The sequence below is a fragment of the Oryza sativa genome, chromosome 11, assembly GCF_034140825.1.
Source record: "Oryza sativa Japonica Group chromosome 11, ASM3414082v1".
Lineage (NCBI taxonomy): Eukaryota > Viridiplantae > Streptophyta > Magnoliopsida > Poales > Poaceae > Oryza > Oryza sativa.
The window spans coordinates 9,275,842-9,287,554 of record NC_089045.1 but is presented as its reverse complement, the minus strand read 5'-3'; the positions used below and the strand labels follow the sequence as shown (position 1 = coordinate 9,287,554).

Sequence of the window (11,713 nt, the reverse complement as noted above, 5' to 3'; positions counted from 1 at the left end):
TACCATACCCTCAGGAATTATAGAAACCTCAAGCACACAGTGGAGCATGGCCAGGCAAGGGAGTCAATATATCTTGTTCATTGAGTGAAGCATCACATTCATAGATGAAAGCAAATTAATATTGGCAGTTGAAATTTTGAGCGGTGAGAGCCATATAATGTTGTAGCTGCTGCCATAAGTGAAGTTAACATCCATTTAGATGAAGGCTTTCCCATGTATAAGGAATTATGGAGCGAAGCAACTGAAGGCAGAGGGTTTGGATGTAAAGGAGACAGGCAGCATATAGACTGGAAAATCGTATAAATTTGTCCAACTTAGGATGCAGAGGCCATGCATTAATGGTTCTCGCATTGTCTGGAAAATCGTAAGATTGGAAGGCATCAGGAATATAGATGTGCCAGTTATATGGAGGCTAATGACACATTCTGGGAGCTAGTACTTTTTTTATTTGTCTGGCAATACCATTAGCAGATAGAGTTTTTTTTTTCTTTCTCGTAGATAAACAAAATTCAGCTGATCAATCTCTATTGTCAAAGCCCAGCAGCGTACGTGATGGCGTCTTCGATGGTGGGCACGACTGCATGAGTAGATGTGGCAGCAAAGACCGAATGAATCAATGAACGATGAATGACAGCAGGGATCGTTCACATGTTCTCTTCAGGAAGTTCCAATCGGAGTAAATGAAAAATAAAATTAATTTCATTATAATGACAACAATGCTACACACAAATGAATCGATGTTTGGGATCATTTCTACCAGCAGAGAGCACTTTGGCTGGGCTCGTAAAAGAACATAAAGCTCAAAACCTCAAACTAAAAGCAGAGTTGCCAACACCAAGCCTCCCCCCCCCCAGCATTTATTATGATGCTAGCTTGTCTAATATTTTTAGGAGATCGGCTCCACTACACAGAGAAGCTCCCAACATCCATATGTGGATGATTGATCACCAACATTAAGTTTGGAATTCAGTCAAAAAAGACATTAAATTTGGAATGACATTTATCTTATATAGTCAAGATGTTCTTCAACAACAAACAACACACATCATGCATGGTTGGTATTCAGCCGGCACAACTATTCACAATGTATTCAAATTTAGATTAATTCAAGTAGGTCAATCCATGATCTTTTTCTATCTTAACTTTTGGTTTCTGTAGCAAACAAAGTATCCTTTAACATAAATGATTAAACTAAAAAATAGCTTTAATAATCTAGAAGTTACTATATCGAAGAATAAAATCCATTTTACCTCTTTCGGTTGAACAGTAAGCTTGTCAACAACCGGAAAGTGCCTCAAAATGTAAACTACCGGGCCGAACCAGCATCTGCATCCAAAATATTAAGCAACGTTATTAGCATTCTAAATGTTGGGCACATAAGCGAACATTTTGTGACAATGTACCGCGTGAAAAACAACATAGTAATGACAAGGACAAACTCCAAAAGTACTATATTAAGCCATATATACTGGATTGTATATATATGAGCATTCTGTAAGTTTTTTTTTTTTGCAAGGCCTTACGTATATGCATATACAAAATTATCTAGTACCAGATTTTGCATGTTTACTGTTTTCTTTAAAAAAAAAGAGTCACACTGGCTAAATGCACATCCTAAAATTAGATATCAGACTAATTAATCTCAAATCCATGCATTTGAATATTGTGTTGTTAGATGTATTTGGTACCAACATATAACATTGGCATTCTCAATAAAAAAACTTCACGGAGATCTATGTAGAAACATAATACAACTCCGCTCCTTACATGTCAGAGTTTATTCTGATGTGAATCCTTCACTCAAAAGATAATCAAATTTATAAGCTATTGCGATTTGCTTAAGAAATTGATCTTTCACTCATATGTGCATACATTGAGTCAATGATACATAAAAAAGAATTAATGTCTAACGGTAATATTTTTTAATAATCAAAATTGTGTAGTTTATCTTTTCAATCTGTAGCAATGCACATGCAATAGGCTAGTCAATACTAGAAATGTATTATTAGGCGATAAACAGGTTGTGTGCATAGACCTTTGTTAGATAGAAAATGTATATACAGCTCTAAATAGAAAAAATAATGTTAGAAACATTTTATGTCTAATGGTAATATTTTTTATAATCAAAATTGTATAGTTTATCTTTTTAATCTGTAGCAATGCATATGCAATAGGCTAGTCAATTCTCTGAGCGTATTATTTGGTGATAAACATGTTGCACGCGTATACCTTTGACAGATAGAAAATGTATATATAATTCTAATTAGAATAAAAGAATGTTAGGGGCATCTTATGTCTAACGGTAATATTTTTGAAATAATCAAAATTGTATAGTATATCTTTTTAATATGTAGCAAAGCACATGCGGTAAGCTAGTCAATACTTTAAACGTACAATTTTGCGACAAACAGGTTGCATGCATAGACCTTTGCCAGATAGAAAATGTATATATAGTTCTAATTAGAATAAAAGGTGTTCGAAACATTTCACATCCAAGGGTAATATTTTTTTAATAATAAAAATTGCCTGGTTTATGTTTTCAATCTGTAGCAAAGCATAAGAAATAGGCTAACCACATATATCTTTAAATGCATTATTTGGTGATAAAGAGGTTATTCACATAGATCTTCCCAGATAGAAATTTCATATATAATTTTAGTTAGAATAAAAAATATTAGAAACATTTTTACGTCTAACAGTAATAAAATTTTAGTAAGCAATATTGTATAGGTTATATATTTAATATGTAGCATAGCACAGGCAATAGGATAGTCAAAACTTTAAACATATTATTTGGCGATAAACAGGTTGCATGCATAGACCTTGGCCAGGCAAAAAATGTATATATAATTCTAATTAGAGTAAAAAATGTTAGAAACATTCTACGTCTAATGGTAAACATTATTAATTTAATAATGACAATTGTATAGTTTATCTTTTTAATGTGTAACAAAGCATAGACAATAAGATAGTCAATGCTTTCAACATATTATTTGGCGATAAAAAACACGTATAGACCTTTGGCAGATACAAAATGTATATATAATTCTAATTAGACAAAAAAAATGTCAGTTGTAGAAAATGGCATAATTCATCCTAGGAACATATCACTTTAGGTGAAGTTATCAACTCTATATTGCTGACATTCGACAAACCACTGAGAAGCACACAATCATCATCATAGACACCATAGATTCTTGTGCAGTAGTTTCCACATGAAACATGATCACCACAATCCCTAAAGTAACTGTGTAAGCAATAGTCCTCACAGCGATCATCCAGCCTGACAAATGTTATTGACTTGGCAAGCTCTCAAGTGCATGAGTCCAGCCTAGAATTTCAGTGAGTTCCAAAGAAACAAGACTAGGAGCTGAAATACGAGTGCGAGTATTCAACTCAAAATTGCATGGAGATATGCTCAAACTTATTACTGATTGGGACAGCATCTTCTCCACCAAGATTTTAGTCCTGTGCATCACTAGCACTTGCAATCCTGGGCTACATTAAAAAATCGAGAGATGTCCCCCAACTACACACCACTAAATTCTAGCCTTGTCAACTGGTTGGAGTGATTGGAGTGATAGCTATCTCAAGTAATCAAGAATAGTCAGTCGAATGGGCGTTGTCGACCCGAGGCACATGAACATTGCATGATATGGCATATTAGTACCATTGTGAAAAGAATCGAGCTCATATACATATAGAGGAGTCCATTCGTGGTGCAGCAGAAGGTGGATGACAAACTTATTCAGCTGCTGGACACTAGAGAAATTGTCAACGTCGTTTATTTGAATAACAGGCACAGTACCAACGCTGGGAGAACATACACGTCTACACAGCCTCACGTGATTGAAGGAACGAGAGCAGGTACTGAAGGAGCTTATCCAGGAGGCTGCTTAATTATGTGGTCTGTCCGCCCCCACCAGCCATGACCACTTTCTTGTTTCCCTCGTTTGCGAACTTCTCAGGCCTTATGTAAACACATTCCCAGTGTCAGAGCCATAGACAGATGTACGGAATGAACAAAAGAAATAAGAGGGAAAGAAGGCGTGATAACCTGATATTCTTACTGCATGAATTCAACTTATCTACCGGAAGTTACTAGCTGCAATGTGGAAGAGCAGATGAGATCTCTCCCTTTTTCTTGCAGAGTGCACGACAAGGGCATCCCCTATAAAATGAGGTCTTATATTTTTTCGTGAAGATGCTAATAACCAAGAAAAAACAGTAAATTTCATTCTAGCAAGGCACAGCTAGAGCTATTTTACCACATAACACCTTTTTGCTTGATCCACATCTAGGTCAATGGCCCTCCAACTATGTCAGGAAATTTAATGACCAATTGAAAATGTCTGCTACCAAAAGAGAAGGAATTGTGTGTGACCAATGACAACTAGATCTATGCCAAGGAAGCTCACTCGCCACGGTAGTGGCAATATGCCTAAGTAGCAAGAATAATCGCATCCTATCACAGCTATTCAGTTTTCCTTCCTAGCTGGAAAAATGAATCTTCAGTGCCTAGAATGCATGTTCACATCATCATAGTGAGCTACACTTATTCGAGGTAACCATGATTATGATGGAACACTTGTCATCAATGTCGAGAATAAAAAAAAAACCTTGTTCTTGCAAAATTGTATTGCTTATCTTATTAATCTATAGCAAAGAACAGGCAATAGGATAATCAATAATTTAAACACGTTATTTGGTGATAAACAGGTGCATTCATAGACCTTTGTTAGATAGAAAATGTAAATGCAATTCTAATTAGAATAAAAGAAACGTTAGACACATTTTTTGTGCAACGGTAATATATTTTTATAATCAAAATTAGATAGTTATATTTTTAATCTATGGCAAAGCATATGCAATTGGCTAGTCAATATTTTAAAGGTATTATTTGGCAATAAACAGATTGCATGCATCGAACTTTGCCAGATAGAAAATGTATATATCATTCTAATTATAATAAAAAAATGTGATAAACATTTTACGTCTAATGATAAAATAGTTCTAATAATCAAAGCTGTATGGTCTATCTTTTTAATCTGTAGCAAAGCACATGCATTAGGCTAGTCAATACTTCAAACGTATTATTTGGCGATTAATAGGTTGCATACATATGCATAGACCCTTACCAGATAGACAATGTATATATAATTCCAGTTAGAATAAAAAATGTTAGAAACATTTTGCGTCTAAGGGTAATCATTAATAGATAAAAAGGAGGGAGAAGACTATGATACATATTAGAACATGTTCTAATATGTACATATTAGCTTGCATTTAAGCACAAAGTTCTAGGACAATTAATTTTTGGAGGTAGCCTATGGGATTGTCCATCCTGCACAAGCCCAGGGATGGGCCTATTACATGGTTTGATTATGCTAGGAGACCAAGGATCAACTAGTCCCTCACCACATTCGGCATATATCCTACATTAACATATATGTTTAACAGATTTTCTAAATAGGCACCAGAGTCATTGTTTATTCCAAAAAACTCATATTACATACCTTGATGTGTGAACAATATCTTCTCCTCCCTCAACTTCATGGCAGATCAGATTTCTAGTTTTGGATCCTTGGTAGCTCTCACCAGTTACCATTTTTCATCCCGCGGAGGGAGAATAGGAGGTGGTGGACTGCTGATTGGACGCAGAAGTGGTGGAAGGTTGAAGAAGGAAAAGGATTCGAATTGACGGGGTGGTGGTGACACATCCAAAGGTCATAGCTGCCAGAGAGAAGGAAGAAGATGTACAACGAGGCGCTGCAGATAAGGCAGAGAAATGAAGATGGCAATGAAGGAAATTGTCGGTGGAGGTATGAGTAGTGGTGGCAGGAGGTATGAGTAGCGCAAAGACGGCGGCGGCGCGGGAGGAGCAAGGAAGGTGGGGGGTAGGTGAGGTATTGGGTGTGGGCCAGTTAGTGTTAGAAGATCGAGTCCATATATAGTGGGGGATGATGTTTGATATAACGGCTAGAAATTTTTTGCTTTCTTTTAAAAAAATCATGTATCTTCTAAGCTGGTCAAACTTTTTTTGAAACTAGTCATACGCAATGCACCGCAAAGAGCACCTCTACCCTTGATACTGTTCTTGGAGGTCCAACACTTCTATTGTCTCTGTCATTGCTAGAGCGTCACCGCTACCTGCCTCTCTCAAGGCACCAGTCCAACCTCCCTCTAGCTCTTCCTAATTCCCTCATCATCCCAGTGATAACGTCCTTATAGTCAGCATACACATTATACTAGTTTGGCATGTGACACCACCTTTATCCGTGGGGGAAGCCACACCTAGTTCACGTGCTTTCACCTTGCCTCTTTCCATTCGTGTTCATAGCATGGTACAGCTAAGACATCAATCCCCAAGAAGTGGGTTTTCTATGGATTAGTCTCCATTTGAGACCAGCATTTTTAAAAGACCTTGTTGTTCAAATCAGAGATTGATCCAGATTGGAATTTTCAATTAAGGAGATGGATTGGATTAACCCATCAAGATAAGAGTCTAGTGGAAGGTTCAATTGTGGGGTTAATCCCTTCCAGAGATAGTGCGGTGGCGAAAATGTAAAGCTAGCTGCAGTTTCTATCCAATCAAGCAGCATCCAAGCAACTTGGCAGTACGTGTTCACGTCCTTTCTTTGATGCACATGAAATAAGTGAAAAAGAAAAAAAAGAGGAGATGTTGCTTGCAAATGCACATAAACTATCTAATAAACAGCTTACAAGTTTTGGGGGCTTAATGAAAACCAGTAACAAATTTAGGCTAGACAAAAATCACCAATCATATTTCGGAAACATTGCACATGATGTGAAGCCTTTGGTGGTGAAATGACAAACACAAGTAGGGGTGTCTCAATGTGTGATAGTCAGCTAGTTTAGGGAACACTGTGCTAGGCAATGGGGGTTTAATGCTATGACTGCACAGCTTTGTAATCGAACAATCCCCCAACATACACGATTTACCCTGGTTCAGGCATCCCGGAGGATAATAACCCTACTCCTAATTTCTTGTTTAATACGAGAAGTTGTTTTACATTGTGTGAAGTGCTCACATGGGTAAGTATAGATCTCGTAAGGCTTCTAAGATGTGTGTTATGGAGTAGATCCACTGTTGATTCGATCAAGGCTGGTACTCACTGTTGAGTCGATCAAGGCTGTTCATTACTTTACTCATCAAGAATGTCTTGTACCCTATCATAAATTTTCAAGTTGCCAACAAAGTCTAACAAAGTTAAGTTACTTCCAAAAGACCACAACTCCACACGCTCGATGTTAATTTTGTTGCGAGGTACACCAAGTGTTGAAAATCCATAAAATTCTACAAAGCACTGCGCCCTTTTAGAATATTTGATTTCAAATACTTTTAGGTGCTTTGATGCCACAAATTGCTCCTCTAGGTCACAGCTTCCATCTGTCTCTATCATAGCTTTTGCTTCCTGTAGATTTAATTTAAATAGGAAAACTACAAAAATAACTTTAGTAAACAAGAAGTTATTTATTGAAAAATAAAATTGTTTTTTAATTTCCTAATACAGTTTAAGAATAAACTTGTCCAGAACTGGAGAGTGCCTTGAAATGTTAACTAGCAGGCCAAAGCTGGCATCCGCATCTGAAGCATTAAGCAACAACATTTTTAGCTTGCTATGTTGGGCAAGTAAGCAAATCCTTTCTGACAATGAACTGCATGAAGAACAAAACAGTAAGGACAATTTAAGGTCAAACTCCAAAAGTACTAGATTAAGCCATATTGGATTGAACATGATCATTCTGTTGGACTTTTTTTTTCTAGGGCTTAGATGTAACTGCATAAGCAGAAAGTAACTTATTTAGTACAAGATTTTTCATGTCTACTGCTATCATAAAAAGATAAATTAGTCACACTAGCTAAATGCACTTCCTAAAATAGATACCACTAATTAATCACAAATCGTGCATTTGAATATTATGTTGTTAGAAGAACTTGACACCAACATTGTACATTTCCATTCTCAGTACATAAACTTTACAAGAACGAGTTGGTTGTGATGGGGATTATTCTTCACTCAAAAGATAATCAAATCTATAAGCTTTTTCAATTTGGTTAAGAACATCATCTTTCACTTATGTGTGTATATACACATTTAGTCAAATGATATATTGATAATCAAAATTGTATAGTTTATCTTATCAATGAATAGCAAAGAATGTATTCTTTCGCAATGAATAGGTTGCATGCATAGACCTTTGCTAGATACAAAATGTATCTATAATTCTAATTAGAATAAAAATGCGAGAAACATTTTATGTCTAACTATAAATTTTCATAATCGAAATTGTATAGTTTACATTTTCAATATGTAGCAAAGCACAAGCAATAGGCTATCAATCTTTAAATGTATTATTTGGCAATAAACAATTTTTACGCGCATAGATCTTTGCCCGATAGAAAATTTCTAGGTAATTGTAATTAGAAGATCATGAAACATATTAGACCATATTTGCTTGAATTTAAATATAAAATTTTGGGACCACTAAATTTTGGGGTGCCCTATACGATCGTCCATCCTGCGCATGCCTAGGGATGGGCCTATTACATGGTGGGTTTAAGCCACACGACCAAGGAAAAGTCCCTCACCATATTCGACTTATATACTACATTACTTGTTATGTTCTACAGATTTTCTAAATAGTCAGCAAAAATCATTTTATTTATCCTAAAATAGTCGAACTACTTACCTTGATATGTGCGCAATGTCGTCTTTTCACTCAAGGTAGCTGGTAGATCAGGTTTCCAGTTTTGAATCCATCGTAGCTCTCACCAATTACCTCTTACCATGAATACCTCGGAGGAGGGAGAGGAGGTGGTTTGCCTTTAGCTTGGTGGCAGATGTGGTGGAGGGGTCAAGAAGAAAAGGGATTAGAAGGGGCAGGTTGGTGGTGACAGATCCATAATGTTGTAGCTACTGGAGAGAAGGAAGAAGATATATGAGGAGGTGCTGCTGATACAATAGAGAAATGAAGATGGCAAGGAAGGAAATTGTTAGAGGTATGAGTAGTGGTGGTAGGGGTGACCGGAAATCTTCACCAGTAGCAAGGGGAGGGCAAAGGCCGCGGCGGCAGCAGGGGGGTAGGTGAGGTATGGGGTGTGGTCCAGTTAGGCACTACAACAAATCTGGGCTTCTGTGACGATTACCTGATGACAGAACACATATCTGTCATAAACAGAGGTTGTTTATGACGACTGTTCACAGGATGACAACTGTTTATGACCAAACCATGTATCTGTCATAATCATTGTCACACTATACTCTGCATGGGCTCTATGATGATAGCACGATGACAATAGTGGATCGTCATAAAATATAGACCTATTATATTTTTAGAAACAAAAAAAATATTGTTATACTACATTGCTACCAGACCACAAATTGTTTGTCCTAGGTGGACTCTTCTTGTCTACAGCATTTCTAGTCTCTTATTTTAGGATTTAGGATTGAAGTCATCTCTACTCTCATTTTATGAATGAAAAAAAAAATCAAAATTATGGCGTTTCATTTTATGATGGCTAAAATGGCTATAAATTGGTCTAAATTATTCTTTTAAAATTTTCATGAATCTTCGGAGCACAATAACTAATTTTAATACCACAAAGTTCATTTAACTTATTAAAATAAATAGAAAACAAATTAAAATTCCTCTCTATGTCTTTGGGCCTTTTTTGGCCCAAGTATTACTCTCTCCCTCCCTCAGCCCGCGCCTCTCTCTCCCTTCTCCTCCCTTTTTGGGCCGCCGGCCTAGCCCTTTTCCTCCTCCTTTACCGACAAGTCCATTTTACTTCCCTCCTCTCAATTCAAATAACTTTTCACGTAGTAAATGATTTCAAATGAAAAACTTGTCAACAACAAAGTTGTATAACTTATCAAGATCTACAATTTTTGTTTTGGTCATTTTTCTATATGACTTTGTTTCAATAATTTGAATTTGAACTCCAAATTATGACAACTTCAAACACTATTTTCAAATAGTAAATGATTTCAAATGAAAAAGTCATTAACAACAAAGTTGTATAAGTCATCAATATCTATAACTTTTACTTTGGTCATTTTGCTATGTGACTTTGTTTCAATAATTTGAATTTGAATTTCAAATTATAATAACTTCAAACAACGTTTTCAAATACTGAATGATTTCAACTGAAAAAGTCATCAACAACAAAGTTGTATAACTCATCAATATCTATAACTTTTATTTTGGTCATTTTTTTATCCGATAAAGTGATAGTAACATTTTTCACGAAATTTAGATATCTCTCTTACAGTTTATAAAACCATATAAGAGATATGTAAATTTTGTGAACAATGTTACTATCACTTTGTCGGATGAAGAAATGACAAAAATAAAAGTTATAGATATTGATGAGTTATACAACTTTGTTGTTGATGACTTTTTTAGTTGAAGTCGTTCAATAACAAAAAGTTCTATTTGAAGTTATCAAACTTTGAATTTCAAATTTCAAATTGTTCAAATAGAGTCAGATGGAGAAATGACCAAAATAAAAATTTGCATCTCAATGATCTGTACAACTTTGGTTTTGGTGATTTTTCCATTCGAAATAATTTATTAACCGCAATTTTTGTTCGAAGTTGTCAAATTTTGAAAATTCAAAATTTGAATTGTCCAAATGAACTTATTTGTAAAAAGGACCAATACAACAGTTGTAAATCTCGATGAGTTCTACAATTTTTCTGTTTATGATATTTGCATTTGAAACATAAAAATCAGCCTAAAATTAAATTTAAAGTTCTCATAAGTTTAAGGTGAAATGTCCATTTTGTCCATAAAATTTCGTAATTACCCTCAACACACCAGGGACAGTTTGGTAAATTCGCATAGGATTGCTTCTTATCCATATACTCTATTCTCAAAACCCTAGCCAAACTCCATCCATCCACTCAGCCGCCGCCACCATCTACTCACTCTCCTCCATCCACTGCGCCGCCTGCATCTCCTCCCCCAGCCACCTCTTCGCCCTTCCCCGCCTCACACCCCCACCCAGGGAAGGATGGTGGCGCGCGGATCCGCCGCCTCCCGTCCTCGGGAGCGACGGCAGCGCATGAATCCAGCGGCCTCCGTCCTCGGGAGCGGCCTGGCGTGAGTGGGAGCACCGGCAGCACGCGGATCCGCCTGCCTTCGCCCTCCGGAGCAACGGCGGAGGGCTTAGGAAGGCGGGAGCGAGCGGCTACGGTGGCGGCGGCTGCGGCAACGACGGCGATGGTGGCTGCAACGACGACGACGACGGCGACAGCTGCGACGGTAGCTGCGATGACGACGATGATGATGACCAGCGGCGGCCGGCGACTTGCAATCGCGAGGCGGGCAGGTGGTGTGGGGCCGCGGGGGCGCGCCGGCGCGGGGCAGGGGTGCATGGCAACGGGCCAGCGACGCGTCGGCGCCTCAGCACAGGATCTGTACGCCGTCGCGGCGGCCAGCGAGTCGGCAACCAGGAGCACTGGACCAGCAATGGTTGCGCCGGAATGCCAACCAAAGGTCTAGCTCCAAGCGTCGTTCACTCATCTGTCCATGTGCACGGCTGACGGCTGGTATATTCAGTGAGTATTTCTAGGATCTCTCTCTGGTTTGGTTTTTCTCTTAGCAGAGTGAGATTAATTGAAAAGTTGAAACCTAGAATGAGTAAACTCAGTTCAGTTCAAGGCATATTTTTGTGATTTGTATG

The 11,713-nt window shown here is 37.5% G+C and overlaps 1 pseudogene; it reads right to left on the bottom strand.

Annotated features, from left to right (window-relative positions):
• Positions 1–1,101: 1,101 nt before the first annotated feature.
• On the bottom strand, positions 1,102–11,405 carry LOC136354143 (uncharacterized; annotated as a pseudogene).
• Between the last annotated feature and the right edge of the window lie 308 nt (positions 11,406–11,713).